At 45.1% G+C, this 20,338-nt stretch overlaps 1 protein-coding gene across 1 annotated transcript in view; it reads right to left on the bottom strand.

Moving 5' to 3' along the window:
- The window catches only part of P2RX3 (purinergic receptor P2X 3), a 196,369-nt gene that overhangs the window by 20,732 nt on the left and 155,299 nt on the right, over positions 1-20,338 (bottom strand). The window lies entirely within an intron of this gene.

The raw sequence follows: 20,338 nt of genomic DNA, 5'->3' as shown, positions 1-20,338 counted from the left end.
TTTTATTCTCGCTCTTCTCGTTTGTTGTGTCCTCCCCTGTCTGAGAAAATTCCTACAGAAGACTGCAGACCAAGCGGCACCAACTTTTGCACATCTGACAGTTGATGACCAAGATCTCACTTCACCCTGTATACCGCTGCAAACTATCCCTTTTACTGATAAAGTGCAAGAGTTTTAGGTAGGGAACCAGCTTACGGACAGCGTCCGTCTCTATGGATAGATTGCCGTGCGGAGATGTGGTGGGCAAGCCACTGCGGGATACCAGCGGAGTGAAGAAAGTTCCTGACCGTATTGACGGATGAGCTGCAGCCTATTAGGGACAGGAAGGGACAGAATTGCACTTTGCAATAACACCTAGCTAGCGGTCATGGGGTTTCTGTGCCTTTGGGCTAACACGTTTTCTGGTATTAACAAATAAAGTTTATCTTTTTAGTGCCTAACATTTCATAGGGGGGACTGTTATAGAATTATTAAAACCCTTATTAAATTTCCCATTAACTCCATTAACTTCATTATATGACAGATTTTCCTAACAGCATTTAGAAAGAGAATGTATTTTCTAGAAGGATATGAGCAACACCGGAATTGTCAAGTTCCTGTAGTATGAAACATTGTATAGTTAGATCATGAGAACTGAACTAATGAAATGTCCATTCACTAAAAAGCCTTGAACCTGACCTCAAATCTAACAGCACTAACTACTCAAAATGGCGCCTAAAGCCCCCCTCCCATCGAGTAAAGCCTCGTGCTAACAAAATGGCGTCTGAGCCATCGTGTCCACTCCCGTGTCCAAGATGACGCCACCTCTCGGTGGGAGGACATTTAGCCGGCCACTTAGTACTTAAGCCAATTAATAATATTGATGGGTGGGTATTGACATAGCCACTTAACACCTAACCCAATTAATGATGTTTATTTGTTGTTATCTTGATATTCTATGATGATGTAATATTGCCTTTATAAGGGTCTGCGAACCCGCTTTTTAACCAGATGCCATTAAATTTTCTCGAAGTTCTTTTAACCTGAACTCCGTGTGTCAGTGTGAATTTACTTCTGCGTATACGCAATTTAATCATCTCAAATTTGGACAGGGACAGATAGTCATTCAAACTTCTTTGTTTGCTTAAAAGAATCTATATCAATTGTATATATATTTTTTGGGGGAGAGCATAAGAGACATAAAGTAATATGAAAAAGTTGTTGGGGTGTGCCGGAACCGACAATGCGGTGGGCCTGTAATAAAAAAGGGCAACAATGAGTATACCATACAGGATTATACCGCCTACAAATTAAGCATGTTACAATATATTACATATTCATATTACGGAAGGCTTGGAGTATTTTAGAACAGAGGATCTGGAGTAAGCTTAGGACCTCCACTGTCCCAATAATATATACTGGTATATTTCCTGAAGGTATTGGTGGCGGCACCGATGTGGAAGGAGTGACCTGCGTAATTAGCTGGATTAAGACCTTATCTTACCAGGCAGTGACATCTTGAGATAAAGCCTGAATTTACTTGTCGTTAGAGTATTGCTGTGTAAGGCTAGTAGGGGCTGGTCAGAAGAACCTTGAACAGAGCTAAGGTTGTTCTCTAGAATTATTACTGGACATCATTGGTTTTTGGAAGGTTAATAGGGGATTTGGCTAGATTTGGTATGGCTGATTGGTAATACATAGTGGTCATGTATCTTTGTTAGGTGAGATATCTTGATGTAGTCTGGGGAAGTGACGTTCATGGAGAAAGTTCTTTTGGTCTTAGAAACCAATAAAACCTATAAAAATGCCAGTATTTATGTTTTGATTTGTGTGTGGTACGAAAGGTGCCACATCGATGAGATAGGACAGTGACTGGAAAAGATGAATAGGTAATCTACACCCTGTTCCAAATTATTATGCAAATGATTTTTTTCTTATTTACCTAAATAATTGATGTAAATAACAGTCAGCATAATTTTCATGTTATCAACTATTAAGAGTACAATTCAAATTTTATTGAACAAACCTCCCAATGATACAGTATTTTTTTTTTAAAACATAAAAAACGTAAAATGCACTGTTCCAAATTATTACGCGCAGTAAGTTTCAAAACACTTTATACGTTGTAAAGAACTGAAAATTGTCATTTGATGTATTTGCAGCATATTTACTGAAATCAAAAGCTATTTCAATCAAACTTATAACAACATTTTAACGTTTTAAACATTTTAACAGGTCACGTTACATTTTAACATAGGACCCCTTATTTCATAGCAGCTTCACAAGTCTTGCATCCATTGAACTTGTGCATTTTTGGACAGCTTCTGCTTGAATTTGTTTGCAAGATGTCAGAATAGCCCCCCAGAGCTGCTGTTTGGATGTAAACTGCCTCCCACCCTCATAGATCTTTTGTTTGAGGATGCTCCAAAGGTTCTCAATAGGATTGAGGTCAGGGGAGGATGGAGGCCACACCATGACTTTCTCTCCTTTTATCCCCATAGCAGCCATTAATGCAGAGGTATTCTTTGCAGCATGAGATGGTGCATTGTCATGGATGAAGATTTTATTACGGAAAGCATAGTTCTTTTTTCTGTACCAGGGAAGAAAGTGGTCAGTCAGACACTCCACATACTTTCCAGAGGTCATCTTTACACCTTCGGGAACCCTAAAAGGGCCGACCAGCTCTCTTCCCATGATTCCGGCCCAAAACATGACTCCACCGCCTTGCTGACGTCGCAGCCTTGTTGGAACAGGGAGGCCGTCCACCAACCATCCACTACTCCATCCATCTGGACCATCCAGGGTTGCACGGCACTCATCAGTGAACAGGGCTGTTTGAAAATTAGTCCTCATGTATTTTTCTGCCCAATGCAGCCATTTCTGCTTGTGAGCATTGGTTAGTGGTAGCCAAATAGAAGGTTTATGCAAAGTTGCAAGTCTGGAGGACTCTACACCTTGGTGTCCGTGGGACTCCAGAGGCACCAGCAGCTTCAAATATCAGTTTGCTGCTATGTAATGGTATTTTAGCAGCTGCTCTCTTGATCCGATGGATCTGGCAAAAGTCTTCCTCAATGTGCTTTTATCTGCACAAACCCGTCTGTGCTCTGAATCAGCCACAAATCTCTTAATAGTGCGATGATCACCCTTATGTGTTCGTGAAATATCTAATGTTTTCATACCTCGTCCAAGGCATTGAACTGTTTCACTCTTTTCGTCAGCAGAGAGATCCTTTTTCTTCCCCATATTGCATGAAAATGGTGCTCTGCTTAATAATGTGGAACACCCTCCTTTAGTAGTTTTTCCTTAAATTGAGCTCACCTGGCAATCTAATTATCACAGGTGTCAGAGATTGTTTTCAGTGATCAAAAGAGCCCTGAGACACAATGACATCCATGAGTTAAACTGAAAAACAAAATTTTTAATCTTTGTGACACTTAAATAGAATTTGCATAATATCTTGGAACAGGGTGTAGAGGGTGGAAGAATAGTACTTACATTTTTAATGCCGTACCACATGATTCTAATTTTACAGGATGACAGAAAACTGTTAAATATAATTTAGTAGTGTTAAAATAATTTAAAGTGAAGGTGGCAAAAAGCAGTAAATTCCCTGTTGTTCCATAGAAACTGTAATCGAGGTCGAGATAAGTGATCAGTGGCAATGTTTTGAATTCCTGGGATATGGTCACATAACAAGAAAGTACCGTAGTTATTAGCACCTGACCAAGTCAGTATGCTCATGAGGAGCATTATGGTCAGGGATGCCAAAGTTTCTTTGATAATGTAGCCAGGTTATCTGAACAACACCTGATAGTTTGATCTGCACATAACGCGCCTCGAGTTACTGCAGCTGCCATGATCGGATAGATCTCAATTAAGGGTGAAATGGTAGTAAATTCAAGGATGTTCTTAGTCTCCTCTGACCAACCTGCCCATAACCACTTATTGATAAAATTGCTGTGAACCTGGAAGTGGCACCCGTGTCTGTCCACATTGTAAGGAATCTCGCTGGTTAATAAGGGGGTGAAACATTTTCCCTTTTCATTTTAGTAGAAAGTCTCGATATGCGCAAATCGGAGGTGGCATGTTAGTGAAGCACAATATGGAGATTATAGGACTGAAAATGGGGTAAAAGTTAAGTACCGTATATACTCTAGTATAAGTCGACCCGAATATAAGTCGAGGCCCCTAATTTTACCCCAAAAAACTGGGAAAACGTATTGACTCGAGTATAAGACTAGGGTGGGAAATGCAGCAGCTACTGGTAAATTTCTAAATAAAATTAGATCCCAATAAAATTATATTAATTTAATATTTATTCACAGTGTGTGTATATAATGAGTGCAGAGTGTTTGCATTCGTTTATATACACACACACTACACAAACACTCTGCATTCATTATATACACACACACTACACAGAGTATTTGTGTAGTGTGTGTGTATATATAATGAATGCAGAGTGTGTGTATGAATGCAGAGTGTGTATATAATGCAGTGTGTGTGTGTGTGTGTGTATGAATGCAGTGTATGTGTATATAATGCAGAGTGTGTATATAATGCAGTGTGTGTATATGATGCAGAGTGTGGGCATTTGTATTTATTATTATTTTAATATTATTAATATTAATATTAATATATTTTTTATTTTATTAGAATAATATTAAATTTGTATTTTAATATTATTTAAATTTTTATTTAATTTTTTTCGTCTCCCCTCCCTGCTTGTTAGCTGTCCGGGGGGGGGGGGTCTCATTCCCTGGTGGTCCAGTGGATGGGCTGTGCATGAGGGGGCCTGGCAGCGAGCTGTTACTTACCTTTACAGCAGCTCCTCCAGCTCCCTTCTCCTCCATGCCGGTCAGCTCCCAGTGTAAGTCTCGCGGTCTGAGTGCCGAGCGGAGTGTTGCCACGGTACCGTGGCACGTGGCAACGCTCAGACGCCGCAGCTCTCACAAGACTTACAGTGGAGCTGACCAGAACGGAGGAGAAGGGAGCTGACATAGCTGCAGGAAAGGTAAGTAACAGCTCGCTGCCAGCCCCCCCCACCTCCCCTCCCCTCCCCACGACCGCCGGGCTTGTAATGAGCCCAGCGGTCCTGGTCTGTATTATGGCAATGTAAGTTGCCATAATACAGACAGTGACTCGAGTACAAGTCAAGTGGGGCTTTTTCAGCACAAAAGATTTGCTGAAAAACTCAACTTATACTCAAGCATATACGGTATTTTATGTTGGAACCACAATGAATTGCGTGTGTCGTCTTTTACCAGCATTTGATCAAAGACTAGCAACTGCCCTTCCCTTGAACTAAGTGATCAGTTCAACCACTGAAAGATACATATACTGAAGGATAGCTAGGTGGAATTATAATAAATGGATGTAGAAATAAGCTATAAGAATTATAATAAATGGATGTAGAATAAGCTATTTCTATAAGCTACATGCCCTGAAATGATTATTTAGTCGTTAAAACGTAGATCTGAGACAAGTAATATTTCTCTAATTGTTGATATATTACGAACAGATTAATATTACAACAGCAACATTCTTCAAGCCTATATCTACAACAGTTTAATTCCATCTTGGTATATCTGCAATTCGGTATAGCAATCTACATAGGACCTGCCGTGGGGCAGCACATTTGAATTCCTGAAATGTTTTCAAATAAAACAATATATTGAAAGTGTGTTGATATTGGACTGTCCAATTAGGAGAAGAAAACATTTCCCCATGTGATATACTGTATGTATTTTGTTTGCCATGACCTGAGTGAGGTTGGGCTAGTGTTGCCCTTCCGCGTGATGGAGTATTTTGACCTAGTTGGAGTGCTAGGGATAGACAATTCGTTCCCACCTTCTGGTAGTTACGACGACATCCTAGACATTAAAGAGTAGTATGTTATGAAGGAGAATCTCTACTGTACTAACTAATGTCAAGTGGCGAAAAAATTACTTAAGTTTGGTGACAGGTGAGGCCCTGCTACCTGCCAAGCGGCTCTATCTATGCCCTCTCTATGCTACCAAGCAAGGCGACTAACTATGAGTTGGACCGATGGGCAAATTACCTCAGAGTATGAGGATGGGTGTTGGCCTCGCGTGACCACTATGTTAAGGCATGAAGGCCTAAGAAGAAATTAACTAGTAGACGCCTGAACCCCATAAACCAGTATCCAGCTATCTAAACAGAACCAGTCGTAATATCGAATTGACCTACCTGTAGGGTTAGATAGGCATGAAGTGACTCATAGGTAGCAAACACGGGTTATACCGATGATAGTAATAGTATTTGTTGTAGACACATAATGCGTAACTGCTGTTAGCATAAATCAACAATTGGGATACCTAGCGGCCTATGACTTTCCAATGATGAAAACAGCACTGTAAGAGGTCATTGAACTAGCTGAGACCTAGTACCTAATGACCCATAAATTGAGGTACTAGGTGTAACGATCGCTTACCATTCCCCGCCGGTCCCGCGCAGCGCGGCATTCTCCTCCCATGCTTCCGGGAGGCGGCTCAGTCCTTCTGACGCCGGCCGCTCGGAACATGCCTACTTTTATGACGCATGCGCGCCGACGTCAGAAGAAAAGTGCCGCCAAAATTCAAACGTGGCCACGCTCCCGGACCTTTTGAGGGCGTGGCTTTAACCCCTTAAGGACACATGACGTGTGTGACATGTCATGATTCCCTTTTATTCCAGAAATTTGGTCCTTAAGGGGTTAAAGTTAAAGAACCCACACTATATAAGGGCTATCTTGACACTTGTCAGGTGCCCTAGTGTGGTTCTTGTTTGAAGTCCCCTAGTGCTCTTTACTCCTGTATTTTTGGTATTTGACCCTTGGCTATCTCTCCGACTATCCTGTTCTCTGGTTTCCCGTTACTTGGCTCGGATCATCGTGTGCCCGTCTTCTGTAATCCCTTGACCTCTGGCTATTCCTTTAACTATTCTCAGACGCTAGTCCGGCCACTCTAAGGTCCGGTAAACGTCTTCCTCTGGGTTTCACACTGTGTGAAGGGGTCACTGTCGTGACACTAGGTTTGGGAATGATTGTGAGGGCCAAATCGTAGACCTATGATTTGGATCAAAACCCACAGTAAAATAAGTAAAGTAATGCTGAGAATTATTAATATTAGTAGTCACTGGATTATGAACTGTCATATATTGCATTACAAGTTAAGGGGTGTAACTTGTAATGCAATATATGACAGTTCATAATCCAGTGACTATTAATATAGCCCTTGCTAGCATATAACGTATAGATCCCACCTAACCGAATGTGGAACACAGGGGCTTCATACAGGAATCTTATAGGGCCGTATGAAGAGTAGTTTAGCTATTGAGCGATTAAATAAGCAGGCCAATAGCCCAAGTGGAAGGAGACCTCTGCTATGAGTTCCAGATAATATGCTACCTAGACTAAAAGAAGAGCAATAATTGTGTATTCTAAGCTACATCAACCATAAACAGTATTGTGACAAACCTACATGTTAAGAATGTGACCTGGCCCTAATCATGCAATGAACTTAACCAATCTTATAAACAAACAGATTGAGAATTTAACATGAAATGAAACCTTAAAACAACTGATTGTAATACCATGAATCAACCACCAGAGGTCAGATATAAGCTAGAAATAAACCGAACGTCATTCTTCTATACAGTTCGTATGAATTCAGCATGCCAATTTACCTATGAAGACATAATAGGTTGTTCGGTTGCAAATATACGAACTTATGGAGAGCAATTTTAGAATATGAACTGAACATTCCGTAAATGCAAAGGCTTGGCTTGCAGTTGTGGGAGGGGCATGTTACCCTATTTAAACCCCCTACTCACCTTCCACCGTCCCGTTCGTACTTTTAGCGATTCGCATGTCGCTATTTCCAGTCGCTATCTCCTCCCTGCCGGTCCCTTGTAGGTCTCCTTACCTGGCCTACTGTTTTCGTTCGTCCGCGGTCCTATCTGGGCTCTGTTCCGGTCGGCTGTCTGTCCTGTCAACTCTTCTGATTCTGTGAGTTTTCTACTTACCACTGTTCTTTCTTTCCCTTGTTCCTGTTGCTCATTGTTTCCAGGGGTTCGTGGCTGTCTGGCATTCGCCTGTTTTCCAGCAAATGACCCACTGTTTCACCGATTTCACTTGATTTTCTGCACGAAAGCCCTATGGCCGGATAGGGCTTTTCGTGCAGTTTTGTCTGCATGTGGTTTTTTACAGAGTGCTATTTCCTCACAGGTGAACAGGATTCGCACAACGATAGATTTTTGTTTTCTGCATTCTTACTGCAGAAGTTTAACATTGAATTTGTTCTAGGGAAGCAGCAGGAAATAGGTATGGCTGACATATATTACCTGGAGCTAAATTCCTCCAAAGATTGACAATTTCAGGAAAAAGGTTAAGCATGACATATACAAATACATTTGTGAACCCCAACTTCTCATATTTGTATAAAACTGAAGCTCCCATGACTTACAAACAGGCTCTTCCCCCACCCCGCCCTGACTCGGGGCTTCCAAAGGCACCTTTCCCGAAAGAGCAGTGGGTGCTGAATAATCAATCTTCCCACTTAGCAAGGAAATAATTCGGGCAGGATACCTTCTCTGAACACTGAGTCTCTACATCTAGTGGTGTTAGAGAATTAAAAGATCCAAACATGAGTTTCATATTTGCTTAAAACCTCAGCAATAAATGAGAGCAAAAAAAAAATACGTACAACTTTTTCTATAAAACCATAATAAATATTTTTTTTTTTTTTTTTTTTCACCGCTACAGCCGCCTTTTTCTGCTGATTCCACAGACATATACAGGAGTTTTTCTCGGTTCCCAGCATCTTGCTCTGCCACCACATATACGTTCTGTTTATTTTATTGAACACTGCTGGGTAACAGCTATTAGTGCCTAAAAGACCACAGTTGTAGTAGAAAGCGGCCGCAGTCACAATGTGACCACGAATGTTACCTCACTTCGGCCTCGCACAAATAAATATGGCGTTATTCGCAAAATAGTTAACTCTGGAGAATTAACCAAGACGTTGCCATTTTGGGTTCGAGATAGTCAAAGTGGATTCCTGATTCAGGGAATATACCTTAGTAAACCGCGCCACCCATGTTTCGTTCCACGTTACTCAGGTACGTCCTCTCTCTCACTCGCTACCCTCCCCTCTTAGTTAGCTGTGGCTGTCTGTCAGGGTCCTAGGTGTCCACTTGTTGTACTTCCCCTGGCTTCTTCGCCTTAGGTTGGTGGTCCCACGAGGCACTACACCCCTCAGGCCAAATCATAGTTAGTGGCCTCGCATTGTGGCATAGGGAGGACCTCACCTGTCACTCCCATTCTATCTTGTGTTTAACTGTCACCGAGAGGCTGACAACCCGCCACAACGTTCAGTGGCCACGTTATCCCCTCGCGCCAACACACAGATAGAGCCTCTCACACCGCTTGGCATCTAGCAGGGCCTCACCTGTCACCAAACCTAGTCTTAATTGTTTCACCTTTTGGTTTTAGCTAGTATGCCAGCACACACACACACATACATTGGTTCTTGTGAGCCCTGTGGGCTTTGCACAAACACGACTCCTATATCCCGGCATGCTTTGTACGGCCTGACCACCTGGACTCTGACGTGCTTACTCTGCACTCCAGTTACGGTCGGCCTTACGGTACTTCCTCATTTCACCCTCATGTTTTCAATACACGTTCATCAAATTGGTCCTCTCTCACACTACCTTCCCTCCCCTCTTAGTTAGCTGTGGCTGGCTGTGTCCACTAGTTGTACTTCCCCTGGCTTCTTCGCCTTAGGTTAGTGGTCCCGCGAGGCCAACACCCATCCTCTTACTCGGAGGTACTACGCCCCTCGGGCCAAATCATAGTTAGCCACCTCGTATTGTGGCATAGAGAGGGCCTCACCTGTCACTCCCATTCTATCTTATGTTTAACTGTCACCGAGAGGCCAACACCCCGCCACAACGTTCAGTGGCCACGTTATCCCCTCGCGCCAACGCATAGATAGAGCCTCTCACGCTGCTTGGCATCTAGCAGGGCCTCATCTGTCACCAATCCTAGTTTATAATTGTTTTGCCTTTTTAGCTAGGATGCCAGCACACACACATTGGATCGCTTATGCGCTATTTATTTGTTTCTTTTCTAGCATGTCTCCACTACTAGGCGGTGGCGTAGTACTTTTCCGCCCGGGCTCTTTGGCTAGGTCGGGTACTCATCACGCTGTGGAGATTTGGCTAGCCCTACCTCTTTTTCGTATCCTGGTCTCTTCCTCCCTTCACTGCGGTTCTCGCGAGTCTACTTTTTTTCTCCTTGGCAGCTGAAATCTGTGTCATTTTCTGCCTCCACGGATAACGCTGTTGCTGTAGGGCCCCCCCGAGTTTATTCTTACTTCTCTGTTGTTCGCCCCTTGTTGTTTTCGCTACTGTCGTCTATGGAGCGGTGTGGTTAGCAGTTTGGGTGATTTGCGTCTGCCGCTCTGGCTGGGTTCCAGCCGGTCTTCCTGTACCTTTTTTTTTATACAATCTCTCCTGTGGCTCCTCCGGGCATCCCACATGGCGCTGCCCACGACCTCTCCCGTAGCCACTGCCGTGACCTGCGTTTTTTGAGGGGGGGTTTGCCCGCGGACTACCAGCCTTGTTAGTTTGTGGTCGTCATCTTTCACGTCTGGCGCTTTCTACCAACACTCGCGGTACATGTGTTAGGGCCTTCTTCTCCTTTGAGGCTCCTTTTCGTGTATAATGTTACTGTCTATTTTGCTATGTTGTCTGTGATTGGTTTTCGCTTCTTTTGCCAATTCTTTTTTTTTTTTAATGTTTCATTTTTATTAAGATGAAAAGTGGTGGATTGACACAAATCAGGCTTATCACTATCGACAGTTGGTACATAATGACATCGATATACAAGGTAAGGACAACTTTCAGCGGTATTAAACATCATACTCAGGCTGTAACGGTACGTATTAACGGAGGTTAACATTCATGACTACGTTATGAGTGGTGAATAGTGCCCCGCTCATGGAAGCTGGAATCTTTGGGGTGTGTCGGATAGGTACCATGCGTGCATGCAGTACCGCTGTCATTTTACTGTAGCATATTTGTGTGTCCTGTAGGCTGGCCGAGTATTTGCCTTACGCTTCATCTTATGTTTTGGGGCTCGCCATGACTATGAAAGCCCTTTTTGTTCGGGGGGGGGTGGGTTGGAGGAGTTTAACTGGGAGGAGGGTAAGATGTGGGGGGGGGAGATTGAGATGCTCTCACTCTATACAGCTTGATAAGGTATATCGAGACAAGTTGGTGCCACTACCTATATCACCATTTTGACCAGGTGCTGTTATAGTGGACTAGTGTTCCACTTATTGTATGTGCCATCTTCTCGTACTGTTTCGTAGCGTCCACTCTAGCCAGTACTGTCTGTACCTCAGGGACCGTCTGGGTTTTCCACAGAGCTGCTATGCACGATTTGGCAGCTAGAGTTATGTGGGTAACCAGCTCCGCCTCGGAGGCTTTGAGGTCTTGGGGCAACATGTGGAGCAGGTAGTGTTCTGGCTTAAGTGGTATTCGTTTACCTATTTTAGAGTGGATTATGTCTTGGATTTTTTCCCAGTATTGGTCAAGTGCCTGGCAGTACCAGAATATGTGGCTCGTGTTTCCCACTTGGTGGTTGCAGCGCCAACAGTTGCCCTGCACCCCAGGGTAAATTTGGGCCAACCTATATGGCGTGTAATACCACTGCATCCATATCTTGTAGGCTGATTCTACGTGGTCCAAGCACCGTGTCGCCCGCTTAACCACAGTCATGGCCCTTGTCCATTTCGCAGTCTCTAGGTCACAGTTCAGCTCCCTCTCCCATCTGAGCATGTATGATTGTTTTGTAGGTCTGTCTATGTCTATTAATCTCTGGTAACACAGAGAGAGTGGTTTCTTAGGAGTTTTTTGGCCTTGGCATAGTAAGTCAAAGAGGTTTTGAGATTGTAAAAGTGATATTGTTTTGCTGGGAACTCCTACAATATGTTTTATACGCAGGTACGTTAATATTTCACTGTTTGGTAAGTGGTACCGGCTCTGGAGATCCGGGAACGGCAGCAGCCCTCCCGCCCCGTATAGGTGTGCTATTCTCCGTATCCCTCTTTTTACCCACCCGCTGAGGGCCAGGTCATGTGTGTGGTGCTGAAGACTCGTAAGCGGGGCTAGGTATTCCATCGGCTCACTGAGAATTTTTGGGGCCCACCGCAGCCAGAGTTGTAGGGATACTTTGGTTGTTGTAAGAAGGCTGGTGGGACGAGGTTGGGCTTTGGCTGGGATCCAAATCAGGTCCCTGAGGGAGTTGGGTGCATAGGCCGCGCTCTCCAGGTGGTGCCACAGTGGGCAATCCGGGGAGGAGAGGAGGCGCGCCGTCTGAGATAAATTCTTTGCTAAATAATATTTGGTTATGTGTGGCACACCCACCCCGCCTGTCCCCATAGCCATACTGATGTTCGCCAACGAGACCCTAGGTGTTTTTTTCCTCCAGATGTGTGCGTTAAGGAGGCGTTGGAACGCTTTGAGAGTGTATTTTGGTAAACTGACAGGCAGGGCCCTGAAGAGGAACAGTATTTGCGGTAGTATAATCATTTTTATGGCATTTATGCGCCCTAACCACGATGCGTGTTTTGTACTGTTTTCCCATCCCTCCAGCACTTGCTTTGTTTTCGCTAGGAGTTTCCCATGATTATATTGGATGAGGAGCCATCTAGAAGGTGCCAGTTGTGTGCCTAGGTACGAAATGGAGTCTTTCCTCCATTCAAAGGGATAAAGTGTGCGGAGGGTCGTGAGTTGGGATCTGGGCATATTCAACGGGAGCACTTGCGTCTTTGCTACATTGTTCTTGTAGTAAGAAACTCGGCCGTACTCCTGCAATAGGTCCAGGAGAGCAGGTAGGGAGTCCAGTGGGTTCGCTAGGAAGAGGAGTATGTCATCAGCGAATACCGCTATTTTCTGTGGGCCTATCGGGGAGGGTGTACAGGTAATGCTGGGGTCAGTTTTGATTTTGAGAAGCAAGGGTTCCAACGCTAGGATAAAAATAAGAGGGGATAAGGGGCAGCCCTGCCTCGTGCCATTCGACAGGGCGAATCGTCTGGAGACGAAACCGGAGTTCATAACTGTGGCTCGGGGGGAAGTGTATAGGGATAAGAGCCCGGTCAAGAATTGTTTTGGGAAGTTGAACCTGCGGAGGACCTCCGACATATACCCCCAGTGGAGTCTGTCGAAGGCCTTTTCCGCATCTAAGGCCATCATTAAGCCCTGTGACCCATCCCTGTTCATTATTTCCATTATGTCTAGGGCCCGTCTGGTGTTGTCCTCCACCTGTCGCCCAGGGACAAACCCCGACTGTTCTGGAGAGACTAATTGGGCTAACATGGGGCGGAGTCTGTTCGCAAGTACCTTAGCGAACAACTTAGTGTCAGCGTTAAGGAGAGATATTGGGCGGTAGTTCGCGCATGAGTCAGTGGATTTGCCCGGTTTGGGGAGTGTAATGATAGTGGCCTCTAACATTTCCGGGGGTATGCTGCCTGATTCCAGAATGTAATTAAATAAGGCCGTGAGGTGGGGAAGCAACTGGTCCTCAAAAACCCTGTAGTAGTGAGTGGAGAAACCGTCCGGGCCTGGGGCTTTGTGTCTAGGTGTTGCGTGCAGAGCTTTGGATATCTCTGAGGCCTCAATTGGGTTGGTCAATGAGTTGGCCTGCTCGCTGGAGAGCCTGGGGAGGGACACTCCGTCCAGGAAGGTAGCAATGTCTTGGGGGCTTGGTTGGTGCTGGGTTGCCTCTCCAGAAAGATTATATAATCTTTCGTAAAAGTGGGCAAATTCGTCTACTATTGCCTTGGGGTTTCTGATTTTAGTGCCCGTGCCGTCCTTGACGTACGGGATTTTCACCTGAGATTCCCGTTTTTTGAGTTGGGAGGCCAATAACTTGCCTGCTCTGTTTCCCTGCCTATAGTAAGTGGTTTTCAGTTTTCGGATTGCACGTTCCACTTGTTGCATCTGTAGTGCTTCTATGGTGGCCCTGATTTTTTGCACCTCTTGCCTGTCAGAGTGTGTAGAAGAGGCCTTATGGCGTGTTTCCGCATGTTTTAAATCTGTCATTAGGGTCTTGCTCTTTTCTGTAATTTGGCGTTTTAATTTTGCCCCCTGTCGTATGAGCAGACCGCGTGTAACCGCCTTATGGGCAAGCCACGTCATGGCGACGTTCGTGTCAGTGTAGTGGTTATCCACAAAGTAGTGTGCCAGAGCGCTACGTATCTCAGCCGCTCCCTCTACCCTGTCTATCAGAGACTCATTCAGTCTCCACTGTCCCCGACCCCGGACTGGGTGGAGCGTAGTAAAGACCGATGTGAGGGGGGCATGGTCCGACCAAGTTATTGGGGCCATAGAAACCTCCTCCAGAGTATCTAACCCCTTAGCGTCCACCAAACACATATCTATCCGGGAATATTGATCGTGTACTTTGGAGTAAAATGTGTAATCTCTGGAGGCTGGATACATTGCGCGCCATGTGTCGTGTAGGCCGTGTGAGTGGATGAGTGTAGTTATCTTTGCCCCCAGTTGCGTGGATCTCAGATGAGATGCGGGTTTGCCGGTCCTATCCAGTCCGGGGTCTAGGACACAGTTGAAGTCCCCACATATAAGCGTCTGCCCTCTCTTTTTCTGGTCTATGAGTCGTAAGGCCTTCTTAATAAAGTCATATTGGTTGGTTTTGGGGGCATACAGGTTGGCTACTGTCACTTGGACATCGTTGAGCAGTCCCACAAGTATTAGGAGCCTACCATCGGGGCTCTTGTGTTCTACCTCGCATGTAAATTGCCAGTCTGAGTGAAAGAGGATGCTGACCCCACGAGTCTTATTAGGTGCTGTGGCATGGTAAGTTTGTGGGTAGGACGTGGATGAGAATTTCGGTGGGTTGTTAACCGAAAAGTGGGTTTCCTGTATGCAGGCAACCGAGGCGCGCAGGGAGCGTATTTGGATGAGCGCTAGTCTGCGTTTTTGGGGGGTGTTCAGCCCGTGGGCATTGAGGGACACTAAACGGAATTTATGGTCAGGCATCAGGGTAGATAATGGGGGAGGCCGTGAGGCCTAGTGGTTTGGGTGAAGCATTGCCCCGTGTCAACACGTGAGTGATCAGGTAGGACGGGTCACTTGTTTTACCCGGATGTCTTGTCTAGTAGTGGGGGGGGAGCATCTCGGGGATAGGGGGTCGGGACAAGGGGAACAACCTGGTGTATAACCATAATAACAAAACCATACAATAAAACAAAGTATATACAGTTCAAACAGCTAATAAGCATCATGTGGAGGACCCCACCGCCGCGCTCACACCCTCTACTGCCCTGAGAGGGGGTCACAGCGGCGGGTGGTGTCCCGTAAAGGTATTGGGGGGGTATTCGATAATAGGAGAGGCCTGTACTTCTTCCAGAGCCCAGACCCTTCTGAGCTGGGTATAGGGAAACGGGTGACTGGTACGTGTCTCTGCAAAGTCCCGTGTGAAGGTCACGAATATGAGCCTCCCCCATGGAACTGGGAGGCAGTGAGAGAAGGGGGGGGGGATTGTGTTCAACTTGCCCATGCTGGGTTAAGTAGAGCCTGCGCCCGCTGTTGTTAGTAACAGTTCGGGGCTCCTGAACGGTAAGTCTCAAGGCCTAGTGTCTATATGTCGAGGCCCAGGTTGGGCAACCATTTCAGTGGTGAGGCTGAGGCCAGTTTCTGTGTGCTAGGCTTGGGGGGGGAGGGAAAAAGGGGGGGGGGAGGCTGAGTGACCGTACTCACGTGGGTGCCAAAAGTCCTTCGTGCTCCGCAAGTCCCGAATCGGGATAACCATCATAGGGAGTCCCTTGGAGTGTGAGAGAAAGTAGGAATCAGGCTGGATCCGGCATCGCCGTTCTGGTAGCTGTATAATCTCTTAGGCCTTGGTCCAGTCCGCCGGCACCTTCCGTGGGGAGACTTGTGCAGTGGTCGTTTTATGGTCTGGAAACAGGCCCCATATCTTGAGCTTGTCCATTCCCAGAGTCGGATCTTCAATCTTCGTTAGGGAGCCATTCCGCCAGACGAGGAGTTTAGTAGGGAATCCCCACCTGTAGGGTATTTTGTTGTTTCTCAGACATTTCGTGACGTTCACAAAGTCCCGTCTCCTGGCCATTGTCATCGGTGAGTGGTCAGCGAAAAGTGAGATTCCTTCGTAGGTGGCCGGCATCGCTGAGGCCTTCCTTTGTGCCACCAGCACAGCTTCTTTTGCACTATAGTAATGCAGTCTTGTCACTATGTCCCTTGGGACGTCGTGTGCGAGGTTTTTTCGATGTGCCCGATCTAGGCGGAGGTCCGCCGGTTCTAGGTTTGGCTGGATTGCCTGGAAAAGTCGCTGGAGGTAAGCTGGCAGCTCCTCTTGTGTTACTGTCTCAGGCACCCCCCGCACGCGGATATTGTTGCGGCGGGAGCGGTCCTCCAGATCTGCCAGTTTTTCCATAAGGCGCTTGTTGTCGGCTTCCATTTTTTTTATTTTCTCCACAATGGAATCATTTGCATGGCAGAGCTCGTCCGTTTTTTCTTCCAGTGCATTGACTCGCGACCCCACTTCATGGATGTCTTTTCTCATGTCAGAGACTGCAGCTTGGAAGTCAGCTTTCATAGAGGTGCGCAAGTCTTGCAGCATGGACGCCAGGCGTTTTTCCGACACAGAGATGCCCTCAGCGGTTGCTGGCCTCGAGTCTGTGTCTGATCCTGCCTCTGAGGTATGAGATGGTGAGTGGGAGCCGCCGCCATCTTGCTCCATGCGTTGTTTGCCGCCTTTCCCCTGTCGGAAGAAATCCGAGGCCCTCTGTGATTTCGGGGGTGCCATCCTGTGTGCTGCCGGGTGTCCTGCCGTTGGGTACCTTTGCAGGTCGTTTCGGGCTCTTTTGCCGGTGTTTTGCCGCTTAACAGGCCGTTCCGATCACGGAGCACTTACAACATGCGACCGCTCCGTCCGACCGGAAGTTCCGCCCCCCCCTTCTTTTGCCAATTCTAACTTGCATTATCCCATAATACCATAATACCATCAACTCTACCTATCCGGTTTACAACTTCACATGTTGTACAGGTTTACCATACCAGATTATTACCATACTCAAGGCGCTCCTGAAGAAGCCCTGTGAGGCGAAACGCGTTAAATGGGACATTAACTTTTTATACCTTTTATGGTTTTTGTTTATATTTTGTTAATATTAAAGTATACTTTTAAAGTTACTTTTTATATTCATTATTTTACCTCCTGGATCCTGTATATCCTTGGTGGGGATTATACCACCTAAGCTGACCACACTAGAGCAGGTTACATGCTCTAGCAATTGTAAGTACAATACTATCCATTATTTACACCATTACTGGTACTTACTTCACCATTGGCTGCCATTTTTCCTTTTTTTTGCATATACCACGCATATTGCACTTTGGAAGCACCTGTATATACCACAACAACATATCCCAAGACGGGGATTGTACCGTCCAAACGCTGCACAGCTGAGCTCTGTTATAGCTCGTATAAATGTGAGTGGATTATATATAGCTGTACTCACCACCGTCAAAAATATTTTAATTACTGTATTGCACTATTGTTTTTTATTCTCTGTTTTATTCTGAGGTTCGGTTTCTTCTGGATATACTTGAGAACATATGTATGTATATTTTACACATATAATATACCAGGCGCGGGATACACCTTTCTTTTTTCTGTACATTAAGCAGAGATTTTAGTTCTTTGATGTTACAAGAACCTAGCTATAAGTATAGCTCAATGCTTGATAGGGTGCGCTCAATCTTATCATCAGGGAGACAGGACTGCATGTTAACCGAGTCTAGTTGAATACCCAAAAAATGTATTACCCTGTCAGGACCTTCTGTCTTTATTGGGGAGACTGGTATACCCAGGGATAAAAAAAAAAAAAAAGACTGGTCATTTTAGTGAGACTGCAAGGGAGTTGCGAGTTATCTTCAATTGTGAGGAAGTAATCTAAATAGTGTATGACAGTCTGGCATCTGTGTCACGATTCGCACTGTGCCATCCAGACGGCCACGTGAGGCCCTCTCTATGGGCATATACCTCTGAGAATGAGGATCGGTATTGGTCTAGCGGGACCACTAGCCTATGGCATAGAGGCTGGAAAACATACACTGTTTGGACACTTGAATCCCTGAAGCCAGTACTTTCTGCTAATAAGGACCTGTGAACTTAGTAATTGTAAATGTCGTACATGAGACAGTAAGAATCTGAAATTATGATTCCCTGTAGAAGTAGAGTAAGAAGGGTGGGGGTGGTAAAGCACAGCAAGCTAAAGATGAAAACAAAGGATAGTATCTGAGGAGGTAGTAAAACATGTGGGCCAGATCGTGGACCCAGGTAATAAAAAGTAACCTACCCAAATTGCTAGATGCAAGGTGAAAAAGTGGCAAATGCTGCCACAAATTTAAAAACACCTGGTGATTTGAACAGTTAACATTATCAAAACGTATTTGTTAACATTAACAAAACATTAACAAAACATATAGATATATATGTATAGTTAACCAAATAGCAGGTATTAGCATAAATTCTTAAATATAACTTCCCCTCCTATTAACATAAAAATTACAACATGCAAAATTCAAAATTTGAACTGTAATATCATCTGTAACCAGTAACTTGAAATTAGTCAAATATACAGTCAATTCATATCAATTTGTGTAGTATCAATCCTGCTGGATTTAGATTTAAAAGGCAATAGGGAGAAATCGCATTAACATCCTATGCCTTAAACAGGTGTTCGTGCGTTCCCAATATGTATCAAACATATGAATGTAAAACAAGCATGCATCAGCTAGTGTATGCGAAGGGAACCGAACGAGGGCCTTGTTGGTGCTGGAGAAAGAACCGACAGCCCCTACCAGAAAGAATTGAAATTATGCGGACGTGCGAGTCTATATGAAAATAGCCGAACACATCCGAAAACGTCTGAATCAATAAGCAATGGAATAGACCCAAACTGCGATGACGCTAAATGAAATGCGACCGAGGTGTGATGGTTTGGGTCTAACTTACATTTCAAATGAGTACTTCTGGGTTAGTCTCCGAGCAAAATGAAGGAGAAGCGGGCTGGAGGCGTTCGGGGAGTGGTCGGGTAAGTAGAACCGGACGGAAACAAAGCCAGGAACCAGGACCACGAGGATACAGGTAAGAAACAGCAAAATGGCGACTTGTGAGTGACCGGAAGTAGTCACACTCAACTCGCCAGACTAATAAAAGTAAGTGAGAGAGGATTGGAGGCCCTTATAAAGAGGACCTAAGCCTCTCCCACAAATACAGGCCCAGCCTTAAATATATAATACACAAGATCCAACGCACTCACACATCAACTAAACAGCAACTTTAAATCTTACAGATTTACTAGTCTTGGCAAAAAAAAAAGGGGGTTTAGTTACAGTATATGAATCATACATTGCATAAGCCTGCCACAAAGTCAACGTTAAAACAAAAAAAAAAACCTAATAAAATCTGTAAGTTTTGAAGTTGCTGCTTAGTGGATGAGTTAGTGTGCAGTATGAATTGGCCCAAGCAGCCCCCATTTCCACCTCTCCCTTTTTATACTCTTTAATCAGATGGGCCTTCTTTTTCAGGCCTTGTTAGTTTGTCGGTTTTGGATCTGTCCTCTGAAGACTCGTGAGTCAATGATGTTGTGTATTTCATATTCCTCGTGATTGTCAACCAGAACAGGACGTGGACGTGGCCCTTGCGTAATGTTAGGGACCAGGAACCAGACAGAGACACAACTAGATGCAAAAACACCTTTATTAATAAATAACAAATAAAGAAATAACCAAAAGCAAAGTCCAGGAGGCCAGCAGGGGTCAGTCACCAGAGCGGGTAGTCAGACGAGCCAGGATCAGGAGAACTGAGATCAGCGAAGTCAGGAACAAGGCCGAAGTCAGGAACAAACAGGAACACAGGAACAAGGAGACTTCTGGGGAACAGGAAACCACGCAAGGGCAAGGAGGTACTGGGATTAGCTACTTAAATAGGCTACCTGATTAGCAGCAAGGCTGTTTAGTACTATCAGGTGAGTAACCGTGGCAAAATACGTAAGGAGCTGATCGTTAATCTCAGCTGAAAACTCAGACACTGAAAAAGTAAGGGTTGCTGTTTAACCCTTTAAGTCCGGCGGGCGTATATTTACGTCCTTTTAAAAGCGGCTCTAAACGCCGCAGGGCGTAAATATACGCCCGCCGTTTTTTTTAAACTTACCCGGTCGCCGGTGGTCCCACGCCGGCGATCGCGGTTGGGGGGACTCCCAGGGAGCCCGCCCGCGGCAGATCTTCCTCCTCCGGTCCCTCC

The sequence above is a fragment of the Pelobates fuscus genome, chromosome 10 (assembly GCF_036172605.1).
Source record: "Pelobates fuscus isolate aPelFus1 chromosome 10, aPelFus1.pri, whole genome shotgun sequence".
Lineage (NCBI taxonomy): Eukaryota > Metazoa > Chordata > Amphibia > Anura > Pelobatidae > Pelobates > Pelobates fuscus.
This window is presented reverse-complemented; position numbering and strand designations above follow the sequence as displayed.